The sequence below is a fragment of the Pteropus alecto genome, unplaced genomic scaffold, assembly GCF_000325575.1.
Source record: "Pteropus alecto unplaced genomic scaffold, ASM32557v1 scaffold11, whole genome shotgun sequence".
NCBI lineage: Eukaryota > Metazoa > Chordata > Mammalia > Chiroptera > Pteropodidae > Pteropus > Pteropus alecto.
Window position 1 is genome coordinate 10,732,908 of NW_006431956.1, and position 11,163 is coordinate 10,744,070.

The 11,163-nt window shown below is 39.1% G+C and overlaps 1 protein-coding gene across 2 annotated transcripts in view; it reads left to right on the plus strand.

Moving 5' to 3' along the window:
• The window catches only part of PLXDC2 (plexin domain containing 2), a 366,773-nt gene that overhangs the window by 39,637 nt on the left and 315,973 nt on the right, over positions 1-11,163 (plus strand). The window lies entirely within an intron of this gene.

The following is an 11,163-nucleotide window of genomic DNA, read 5'->3' on the forward strand; positions in this document are numbered from 1 at the left end:
AAAAAATGAAAGCGCTGATTAGAGACTAAAAGGGCATCTAAGTATGTGGCATTCTGGCTCTTTTTGAAAGCAGTTTAGAATCGCCTATGCTTGAGGAATAAACCAGTGGAGAACTGATCTCGAGTGATGCTTCGGTGTTTTCTGAGGACTTCTTTCTCTCTCGTCAAAATTTCTTTATCGATGTGAGAAAATTCCACGAGGGCAGGGAGCATGCCTGTTTCGTTCACCATTAATACCAACTATGATGAACGCCTGACACCGTGTGGGACAAACCAGATGCTCAGTACCTGTCTGTTGAATGCACTGCTTCCTAGATCCCTCCACCTGTATGACTTAATCGAGCAATTAATGTGTTCGAAACTAAATTCATTTTCTCCAGTGTTTCTAGTATTGGATAAAGGCATCAATGTGTACACACTCTTCAGTGCCCGAATAAATCCGAGAGTCAGTTTTGTCTAATCCCCTCGACTCCACTCCTAAAAGCAAATAAGTGATTGTCAAAGTTTGATAATTTTGCTTTCTCAGTCTCCCTTAAGTTTGCCCCAGGTTTACTGGCCACCAGAACACTCCCTAAGTGTAGGACCTTTGCAGTTCCTTCCCAGACGAATTATTTTCTGCGGCGGTCACATGACAGCCCTGCTTCTTTTACAGCGTCGTCGTTTTTCCTTATTCTTTTTGCCTGATGGGTCTTTCTCAAAGTGAAATCTCACTTTGCCACCTCCTTGCTTGAAACCTGACTGTCTCCCTAGCCACGACGAGATGGTCTGAACCCCTCAGTTAGTAGTAACCTTTTGAGCCTCATTTCATGCCACTTCATTCTTAGCTTCCGCTAAATTACCTGCGTTCGCTCAATGCGCACTCCTTACCCGCGCACTCCGCGTTCTTTTGGTCTGTGGTGCCCTCGTGCCTCTTTCCTGCTTTGCGATTTCTTACTAATCTTTTAAGCCTCAGTTGAAATCTTCAATTGCATGACCTTTCCTGCAGCTCTCCCTCACCCCCAGCCCCACCTCAGTTAGAGTCAGAATGCACATTTTAGAATCCTTCTGAACTCTGAGATAATTGGCTTCATGCTCCTGTCTCCATTGGACTCTGAAGTTGATAGCAGAGACTTATCCTTACTTACCCACAAGCCATATCAAGAGTCTGGTCTTTCTCGCAGAGATTTCGTCTGTGGATTACTCACATCGATTAGTAAGTGGTATTTATTTAAAACATCTAGGGTAATGCTAGCCTATTTTCTTCAACTCCAAATCGAGGAGATATATTAAGTCATGATATTTAAAGATATTTAACTCTAAATATGAGAGATGATATTAAAGATATTCCAAACATCTACTTCTTTGTAGAACTTATTATAGTGGCAAAATGTTAATAATGATTCTAATAATTAATACATAGCATAGCTTGACAAGGAAATTTAAAGCATTACAGTGCAGCTAGTTTTAATTAAATAGCTTTATTTATTTTCTCTATAAACCTTATGGGATGGTCTTTTGATTAGTGTGGTATTTATCTGCTATTTAATATATAGTAATTACATATAAATAGATATTTATATTTAGATATAATTATTTAGTATAGTACTATATAGCATTTACATAGTGTCGAACTCAGGTGTAGCATTTTTGTGTAAAATATGACTGTATTTTTATTACATTTTACATACTTATTACATAAGTAATCTTATTCAATCCAGAAGGAAAGATTTTTTGCAGCTAATATTCGAGTCGCATTATTTATCAAATGTTTACTGTTTTCCAGGCACTGGAAATTAACTAAAGAGTTGCAATAAAGACCGTAACAGAATCTTTTCTCTATTTGTGTCTTCTTCAAGTTTAAACATTGGAATTGGCTCATTAGTCATGAATGAGAAAGTTCACTTGCTTTATGTATTGCTCGAAGGCATTTATAATATCTGTACTACACAACACCTATCTGACAGCAACTCATTTTTCTTTTCTTTTTAAATTGAACTTCTCAATCAGGGGAAATGGAAGTAAATGGTGTAGGCTCTATTTATACCCTGCCAAGAGTTAGCCAGGCTTCTTAGACTTATTGTAGGTTTGCATCCGTTATCTTCTCATTGCCATTAGTCTCTGGTGCCCTGATCTCTTATTCCTTTAGAGTCTAGAAGTGAGCGATGTGAGCTCTATGGAGCCCCAACTCTATTTAAATCTGCTTGGAGGAATAGCAGAAGTAGGTCGTGAAGAGCTTCCTCTAATCCACTGAAGTGACGCCTGTTTCATATTAACTCTCTCTGGATTTCTTTTTCAGCCACATGAACAAAGTAACAAATGGGAACCTTTCTTTTCCATTTGTGTTTTTGGAGGATAAGAGGAAGTGATTTTGATCTTTAAGATCTAAAAATGAACCCACCTTGCTTATATTTGAGTCTTCATGTTATATTTCAATTTTTAAAGGCATCTGAGATGCTAAGGATGTGAATGTTTTGCTATTATGTTTTGGACCCTCTTTTCTGGCCAGGTTTTGTTTAGATGAATCTTGGGTAGATGTTTGTGTAGAAGTTGTATTGGCAGAGACATCTGTGTAGATCCCAGTTCAAAACAATATTTTGTTCTGGGAAATGTTCAGAAACAGCTGCCAACTAACATTGCGTTATAAAAGTATTTGGAAGGCTGGTACACTGCATGTAGCATTTTGCATTTGCCACTTATAAACTGACAGCTGAGCTGCTTAGAAATATTATATTTAATGTTCTGAGGAGCAGCATATCAGGCAGGATATCCTAGGATACAGATGAGCATCATTGCCCCACCTATAACAGCCCTGGCGGAAGGCTTGTGTGTCCTGTAGCAATTCCTTGTTTGTAAGCTGTTTTTTACAGATAACTCTAAGACTGGAATTTAGTTTTTCCTTTTTTCTTCAAAGTATGAATGAGTTAATGATTCAGTACCCAAAGGAAGCAAGAAATATACCCTTACATTTAATTCAGTATCATTTTTTATGTGTTATATTCTCTCTCTCTGCAAAGGATTGCCATTTCAAATTTTTAGGAGAGTAGGGTCTGAGGATTTCTAAACATTTTATATTAAATAGTAAGCATTTAAAAAATTTTAATTCAAGATAACAGATCATATGTTAGATGAGAGAAATCAAAAATTTGTTTTTATGGAATGTATATAGAACGAGCATGCTTTTCAAAATTTTTTTTTAATATCAAAAGTAAGGAATATTGGGCTTACTAAATATGCGACTTAAATATGATAATTCATGAAATATATATTGGATCTTTGACAATTCATACTAATTACCCACAAATTATATAATCCATTTTTTCTCTTAGGAGAGGGATCAACATGAATGAATTAAAACAAAATGCCATTTGTGCTAAATTTGGACAGATTTTTTAATTTGAATATGAAAAAGAATGATTTCATACTGATTAGTCATATTTTGGTTTCTTGGGCTAAAATAAACACCTGTCTGGTACATGATCTTAGGGAAAATCTGAAAAGAGCACTTGCAAAGCCTTCTTAGTATCCTGATTTTGATTTGATGTGATCTACTGATTTAAATGTGTCTTCTTTAGGAACGTTTGAAATAAATATCACCACATATATTTTAGTTGCTATAATTTACTATAAAGTTTTATGGAAATATTACTTACTTGATTGGTTTATTTGATATGATATTGTTTTAAATTGAATTTATGATTGTAAATTCTGTGATATAGCCTTGTGTTTAACATCATCTTGACTAGTAATGTGGCTGGTGATAAGGATTATATGTCCTCATATATTTTGCCGGAAATTATATATAGCAGAAAATTATGACTAGATTCAGTAGCCCAGACCAATAGCATTTTCTCCAAAAGGCAAAGTTATGTTTTTGCTTTAACATCCATATTTGCCAAGTGCCTTTTTATCTTAAGCCTTGTATTCTTTGTGAAAATATTTATAGCATAAATAATTTGAAAATCAAAAACTAGAATAATTTTAATGAGTGTTTTTTATCAAAATGCTATTTATTGCCTTTCTGCTGATGCTAAATACTGCAGTAAAAGTGCTGATGAGATGCTGGTTTTAAGAAAAATGGAGAAAACGGACCCATGATGAGCATTAGCTAATTCATTTAATTATGCATGTAACGATTATTCAGTGAGCAATTACTACATGTTTTGTGCAATGGAAATGCGATGATAAGATGCAGATACTTCAAAGAAAACAGAGATAAGTGAGTTAGACAAACGAGTAAACAGATTTTCTCAGTGGAGCAGGAAAAGAGCTCAGAAAGGAATTCGTATTAGGCTGTAGTCATATGACAGACGCCTAAGGTAGCGTTGGAGGGTGAGTCAAGAGGGGCTTCTTGGGGGAGGTGACACCAATTCTGAGTTCAAAGGGCAAGTGTGAGAGTTGGGGAAGCCAGGAGAAGAGGCATTTCTGGCAGGGAGGGTCAGCGTAATCAATGCCCAGAGGACTCAGAGAGGACGATGCCTTAGGGAAAAAGCCACGATTGAGTGTGGTCACCGGAGATTGCAGGAGATGGAATAGAGAGGTGGGCTGGTCTTTTATGGATTTTTACCAGCAAAGTAGTAGTTTTTAGATGGTCTCTCAGTATTGTAGTCTGCATAGATGTAATGAGGATGAAATAGAGAGGAAAGTTGCTGATCTAGTTGTGTAGGGCCATGGATACTCAGAAAGCTAGGACACCCCTGGCAGTCTCAGGGCTTGTCACTTTGTGGTTCAAGTAGAACCTGCACAATCCAGAGTCTCTCTCCTGGGCGTTCTGGGCTCTAGAGAACTGGATTACACTTTGAATTAAAATCTTCTGTTTTTAAGTGTAAGAATTCAGAAGACCAAAGGAAAAACTTAGTTCTTCTTTATTCTTGTGAAATGTGTTTTTCTACTTCCCAGAGGTAGAATTGAGTTGTGCTTCACTTTGCAAATTTAGAAGAAGCTTTTATGTACTCTTAAGGCCCTGCCTTCTCATTATTGGAATGAATTTACCAAAAGATATCCTCTTTGGGTTTGTCTTTTTAAGTCTGTCTTTCATCAGTATTATTTGCTTTGCTACAACTTCTCCACCATTTATCATCCCCAAATACAGTGGGGAAGAAAAAGACCTCTAAAATACTTTCAAGTACCTGAACATTCCTGTGGGAGTTCAATTGAAGGTTGTTACTCTTTCAGCCTAGGTCATCTCAGGAAGCTCTAGAAAGAATTGAAACTCTAAAAAAAATGAACAAATCATGGCAGTAGTCAAGCAGGCTTTCACAGTTGTTGAACGCATTTCTTCAAGCTATCTCTCAGGAAATAGCTTGAAGTTTTAACTTCAAGTTTTACCTTCCACCTGCGAGAGGCATGACGAACACTACCCATCGATGCTTTCCGCTGCCCCTCCGTTTCCTCACAGACATACGGCCTCTGGTACCTACCCGACGGGTTGCTATTACTCCAGCCAAAAGCAAAGGTGCTTACACGCTCCTGCCAGCTCCACGAAGTGCCGCCTTTATCCTTGTTTCTCCTTCATTGCCAGTAAAAAAAGGAATCACTGCTATGAACACATCATAAAAATCATCTTCCCGAGCTTTATCATTATCTTGGCCCTTTAGGTGATTAAAATGAGACTAAATGAGCTGAAATTTCCTGGATGAGCCTGGGTTGAGAGATAGTCATCTGTATAGTCTCAGGGTATTCCAAAATGTGGGAATAATGAACGGGATGGAAGTACGATTCCATCTAAGAAAATTCCTGGAAAAAATGTAGTTAGCCTCTATAAATCTATCTTTGAAAAACCAAAACGAGTGACCATATAAAATTGAGTTGATTCTTGCCAGTATCAGTAAGTGGAATTCTAATAAAATTGGTAAGCTTCGCTATTAAAAACTAATAGAAGGCCTCAACTAGATTTTAACTTAATCTGCAAAAAGTGCTACCTTTTGGAATCAAAGCTGTTACTTAGGGTTTTAAAACCTGTTCTAGTATCATTGGTGGTTTTATATGTAGACTTACATCTTATTCAGGCTGTCTTCATGAGCATGAAAATAAAGGGGGCTTATGGTACGGACTGTTTGCTCACAACTTTTCGCAAACTGTTGACACACTCTCAGAAATAAACATTAGCATCTTGCAACCACAGCTACGTTATTCAAAGAAAATATACAACCCTTATTGCTTTATTTATATGTAGTTGAGTAATTGCCCAGTTAGTTAAGTGAAGGCTACTGCTAATACAAATTCTGTTGATTTATGGAAAAGCATGTTTTTGTTTTTGTTTTTGTTTTTGTTTTGCTTAATGAAACACCTTTGTTATTCTTGAAATAATTTTTCTGGCATCTTTATTAATCAACCCGCACTTTATTACCGTGACACTTTATTCTTCTTCAACTGTTATTTCAAAACATCATGGGATAGGAATCACCAGTGTAAAGCATGTTTGTGGTTAATTCACAAACTTTAATGAGAAACTGCAAATCTGAAAATATATAAGCTATTTTAGTTCTCGTTTTTTTCCAGTCAACATTTGATTATACCGTTACTTTTTAATTAAATATATGTTAGCACCCTCTGTTCAATCCTACAGATTTTTACAAATAGATTAGTTTCACTTAGGAGTTTGAGTGAGAGATCTCAGGGTTCAAGATTTGACTGTGCCCCTTTCTACCTTTAGTTTAATTTCTCTAAACATACATTCTTTTCATTCTATAAAATATTATATCATAGAATTCTTGAGAATTAAAGGAGAGTAAACACAACATGGTGAGTTATTATTGTATTACTTTTTCATGTTTAATGTTAAGTTTAAATGTAATTAATTAATGTTTTATTAATATTGAGTAGTGCTTCATTATTAGTATTTAATTATCTATCATATTTAATTTTATTTAATGTAGTAGCCAATGCGCTATATTACATTTCTGAACATCCTGACTGTGCTAGAAACATATCTATATTATTGTTCAGAAAACAAAGTGAAAATATAACGCAGTGGTCATCAAAACATTTAATAAGCCACCGTGAACATGCCATTTGGCATTGTTTTATAAATTAAAGATATACTATGGAATATGACTAAAATGCAGAAACAATAGACAGGAAGGCATGAAGATGTCCTTCATGAGGAAAAGATTGAAACTTCTAAAGTATTTCAGCAACATCGAAAGTGGAAAACATGGCATCTGTTCCTTATGTCTAAATATGGTTGAAGGTGAAATAGTAACTAAAATAGTGTACATCATGTGATTAGGTTATTTCCTGGCATTAGTAAGTGCTAAATGATTAGCCACAATTTTCACTAGCACTATTTCAACTTCTGCTTTCTATTATCACTGTGATTGATGTTAGCTCGCCAAACTGGCTTGGTGTTAGTCTCAGAGGAAGAGGGGGAAAAATCTGTCCCATATAATTTATTTACGGCTTACTGTGCACTAGATTCTGTGTGAGGTGCTTTTTATGCATCATCTCGTGTAATATAGAGCAACCCTGTGTGGTAGGTTCTGTTATTGTCTCTTTAGTTCAGATGAACAAACTGAGACTTAGTTTAAATTGCCCAGGATGAGAGCTGGGATGTGAACCCAGGCAGCTTGGCTGCAGGCCACCATTAGGATTTGATATAATGCTTTCTCACAGTGAGGGACTGGAAATGAACTAGAAGGCAGATGGAGACCCTCTTGGAAGCTGGAATCTCCTGGTATTTGGTTTTCTAGGGAAAGGAAGAGTAGCACAGTAAAGGGTCATGACAGCACCATTTTTTTTTTTTTTTAAAGAATTAGGACCTTATGAAGAAAATAATTTACTCATATGCAAATAGATTCATGAAGACATTGTCATTCTTTCAACCACATATATTGACAAAGGGACGTATCCTAGCTTGAAACCCTTTATTACTGGACAAGTAAAAGATAATCAAAAAGCCTAAGACACATAATAGCATTTGGCACTGTCAAATTGTACCAGAGTGACAAGTTTTCTTGATTACAGTTTATCCGTCCTTGGATTTTTTTCGAACTAAAAGTCACTGTTCAAATATAATCAGAGGACTATCTTGTCATATCCCATTTAACTGTGCATGCTGCGCCCCCGGCATGCATTTCCTGCCCTGTTCCCCTCCCCCGCATGGCGCTTGTTTCGTAGCATACCGTATCACTGACTTAAGTATCGTTCATTATGTGTCTGCTTCCTTTAGTGTTAGCCCTATGAGGGCAGGGTTTTGTCTGTTTGATTCATTCCTGTATCTCCAGCGCCTGCGTACATGCCTGCCCCGTATTAGGCACTTGCTAAATATTTGGTGAATGAGTGCAAGGCGCACTTTTCAGGGATGACTAAACCGAAACGCTCACCTAGGGCAATAGGTACGAGTAATTTTTCTTCAGAAGGAACTGGAGAGTGATTTTTCTTCAGAAAAGTCAATGGATCTGAGAAGGAATTTCTGGAACCATCCGCCATGAAAGAGTCTGGAAAGGGAATGAAGACATCTGCAAAGGCAACTCAGATCAAGTAGAGGAACAATTGCAGACTGAGGCCAAGGCAGCTCTATCCCTGAGGTGAAGTTCAAGGCCGTCACGGCCAGCGCCTAGATGTAAAGAAAACACTGGAAACAGAGGCCACAAACATGTCGCTAAGCCCGACAGTGGTGGCAGCCCTATTAGCTGACACACTGGGCCAGAGGAGCCCAGGAGGAATGCAAAGCAGGACCTGGAATCATGGCCCCATGTGGAGAATCAGCCCAGCAGAGCTTGTGTCCCTCTTTAGCTCTTTTGTCATAGTAATACCCTGTGCTTATTTCTGTGTTTTTGCAGTTTTGCCTTAAATGCCTCGTAAAGTTCCCTGAAACAGTTCAGCATTGGCTCAGCTCAACTAAGGAGGGAAATGTCTCAGCCACACCTAGACAAATGTGGTCTGGAACGCTCCAGAGGCTCCAGAGGGAGGGGTGGCAGCTGCTGAGTTAGGAAACAGGGCGGGGTGGGGGGGATGCTGGGCAGAGGTAGAAACAAGGTGCGGGGAGAGGGGCTGGGTGAATGCTTGCGATCCCCCCACAGTGCCCTTCAGCAGTGAGCGTCTGTGGTCGTGGTTTTTTCTCTGGGCTAAGGCCACGCGAAAGTAAAGAATTTCATTTCGTTCCTCCCTGAGAAATGCTTTTAAAGTTTCTCAGGGTCTACTTGAAGGTCACCAGTATTCGGGAAGGAGTCTGAGGCTGTTTTGTTAATTCCCCTTTTCCAGGAGTCTAATCTTTATGCTGATTCAAATGATTGCACAAACTCCTCATAGAACATTTTGGCTGTTTATATGACACCGAAGAATTGTTTTGACAGAAAAGCTCCTAATACAGAAAAAGGGTCGGTACTGTTTCAAAACAAGGGGGTTCATGCAGTGTTTTTATCTTGTGTGCCAAAGTCACCATATTTCAAGTGCTAATGTTTGTCCACGGAGTTCCCAGAGCTGTTGGCTCCAGTGATATAGGGCGGGTGAGCCTAGAAAAGTATTGGAGACAGTTGAGTCCTGCTCTGTGGAACGTGGCTGGTTCTGTGCTTGTCATACTGCACACCTAGCAGAGTGTGTGTGTGTGTGTGTGTTCATTTTGTAGAGAAGCATTGCGGATGTGGAGGGGTGTGGCTCTGACCCTCCTTCCTCTAGTGGAGAATCACTTCTTTAATGATCCCAAAGTATGATCTTTGGTACAACAGACCAGAATAGACACACAGTGGCTGTAAAACAGAACAAACACATTTATAAAAAATCTCATACGCAATGCGTAAAATGTACTCTCTCATTAAACATCACAAGAAATTTTGTGTCATTTCTTCGATATGACAAAAGATCTGTTTCCACTGCAAAGTGGGAATAGGTGAGTGTTTGTGGGCCATGAAGGTTTGGGTACCACAGGCGAGTGTGTGGGGCCCGTGTAGTACTGGGGTACCACCTAAAATGGTCTGGAGTCAGAAAAGTTTTCAGAGTCAATTCTCGGAATCAGTATTCAGTTCTTATGAGGACGTATCATAAAAGGTCTGTCAGGCTTTTTCTTAATCATAAAACCAGGTTTCCATATTAAAATTCCAGACCTGCCTGTGGGTGGTCACGGAAAAAATAGAGGAGAACGCCATTCCAGCAAGTAGAGGACAAATGTGGAAAACTCGTCTTGCTAAAGAGAGCTCCCAGTAACTAGCTGACTAGCAGAGGTCAACACACTTACGACTGCAGTGATTAACGGCTGACTCCTGCCGGTGAAATCAGTAAAAGAAGAGGAGTGTTAAAGGGTTTGAAGAAGGAGTCCCGGGAAATGGCATGCAGTGAAAAGCATGGGGGGCGTTTAAGATAAAAACTTTTCTTCTGTTTAGAAACGATGACGTTAGGCAACCATGGAACGAGTTCCTTTTAAACCCTCGAATCTCCTCTTACTGGTTAGTGTGGAGCGAGGCAAGCACTCGCTTTTTCAGAAACATAAGGCGTCACTGGGTTCAGAAGGCTCACGTCAGTCACTGTCTCTCTCCTACCCATCTTGTTTCCTCAACCTTAGAGAGTCATTGACTCTTTTTTTTTTTAAATTTATTTTTCCATTACAGTTGACATGCAATATTATATTAGTTTAAGAGGTACTTGGCAATTAGACATGGGCTTTACAAAGTACTCCCCCAGGAAGTCTAGTCCGCATCTCACACCACTTACGTCATTGACTCCTGAACATGTTTAAAATAAAAGACTTGATAACGTGTAGAAATTGCAGATGCAGACTTCCTGCCCTCAGAGAACTGAACATCTAAGAGAGGGATAATTAAAACACACAACACTTAGAGTACAGGGTGCAGTGTGCTAAGCACAAGCAGGCACCCGTTGCTAAAAGGCTCAGAGAGTCTGGTGCAGAAAAGGAAGTTTTCTCTTTCGTTGCTGGGGAAAGATTAGGCAAGGCTCCCATTGGAATGGGCTGTGGAGGGATGGATGTGATGTTAGGCAGAGCTGGAGGCAGAAGGGATGACAAACATGGCTGGAAAAGCAGAGCACTTGTGGGGACCTGGGCGAAGGTTGCCTCCTGTGCGATTGAAGTTAGGGAGAGGCTGGGATGAGGTTAGGGGGAGGCTGGGATGAGGTTAGGGGGAGGCTGGGATAAAGTTAAGGGGAGGCTGAGATGAGGTTAGCGGAGGCTGGGATGAGGTTGGCGGGAGGCGGAGATGGTCATTGGCACCTGCTCTTGGAGCTTCTTGAGCCAGGA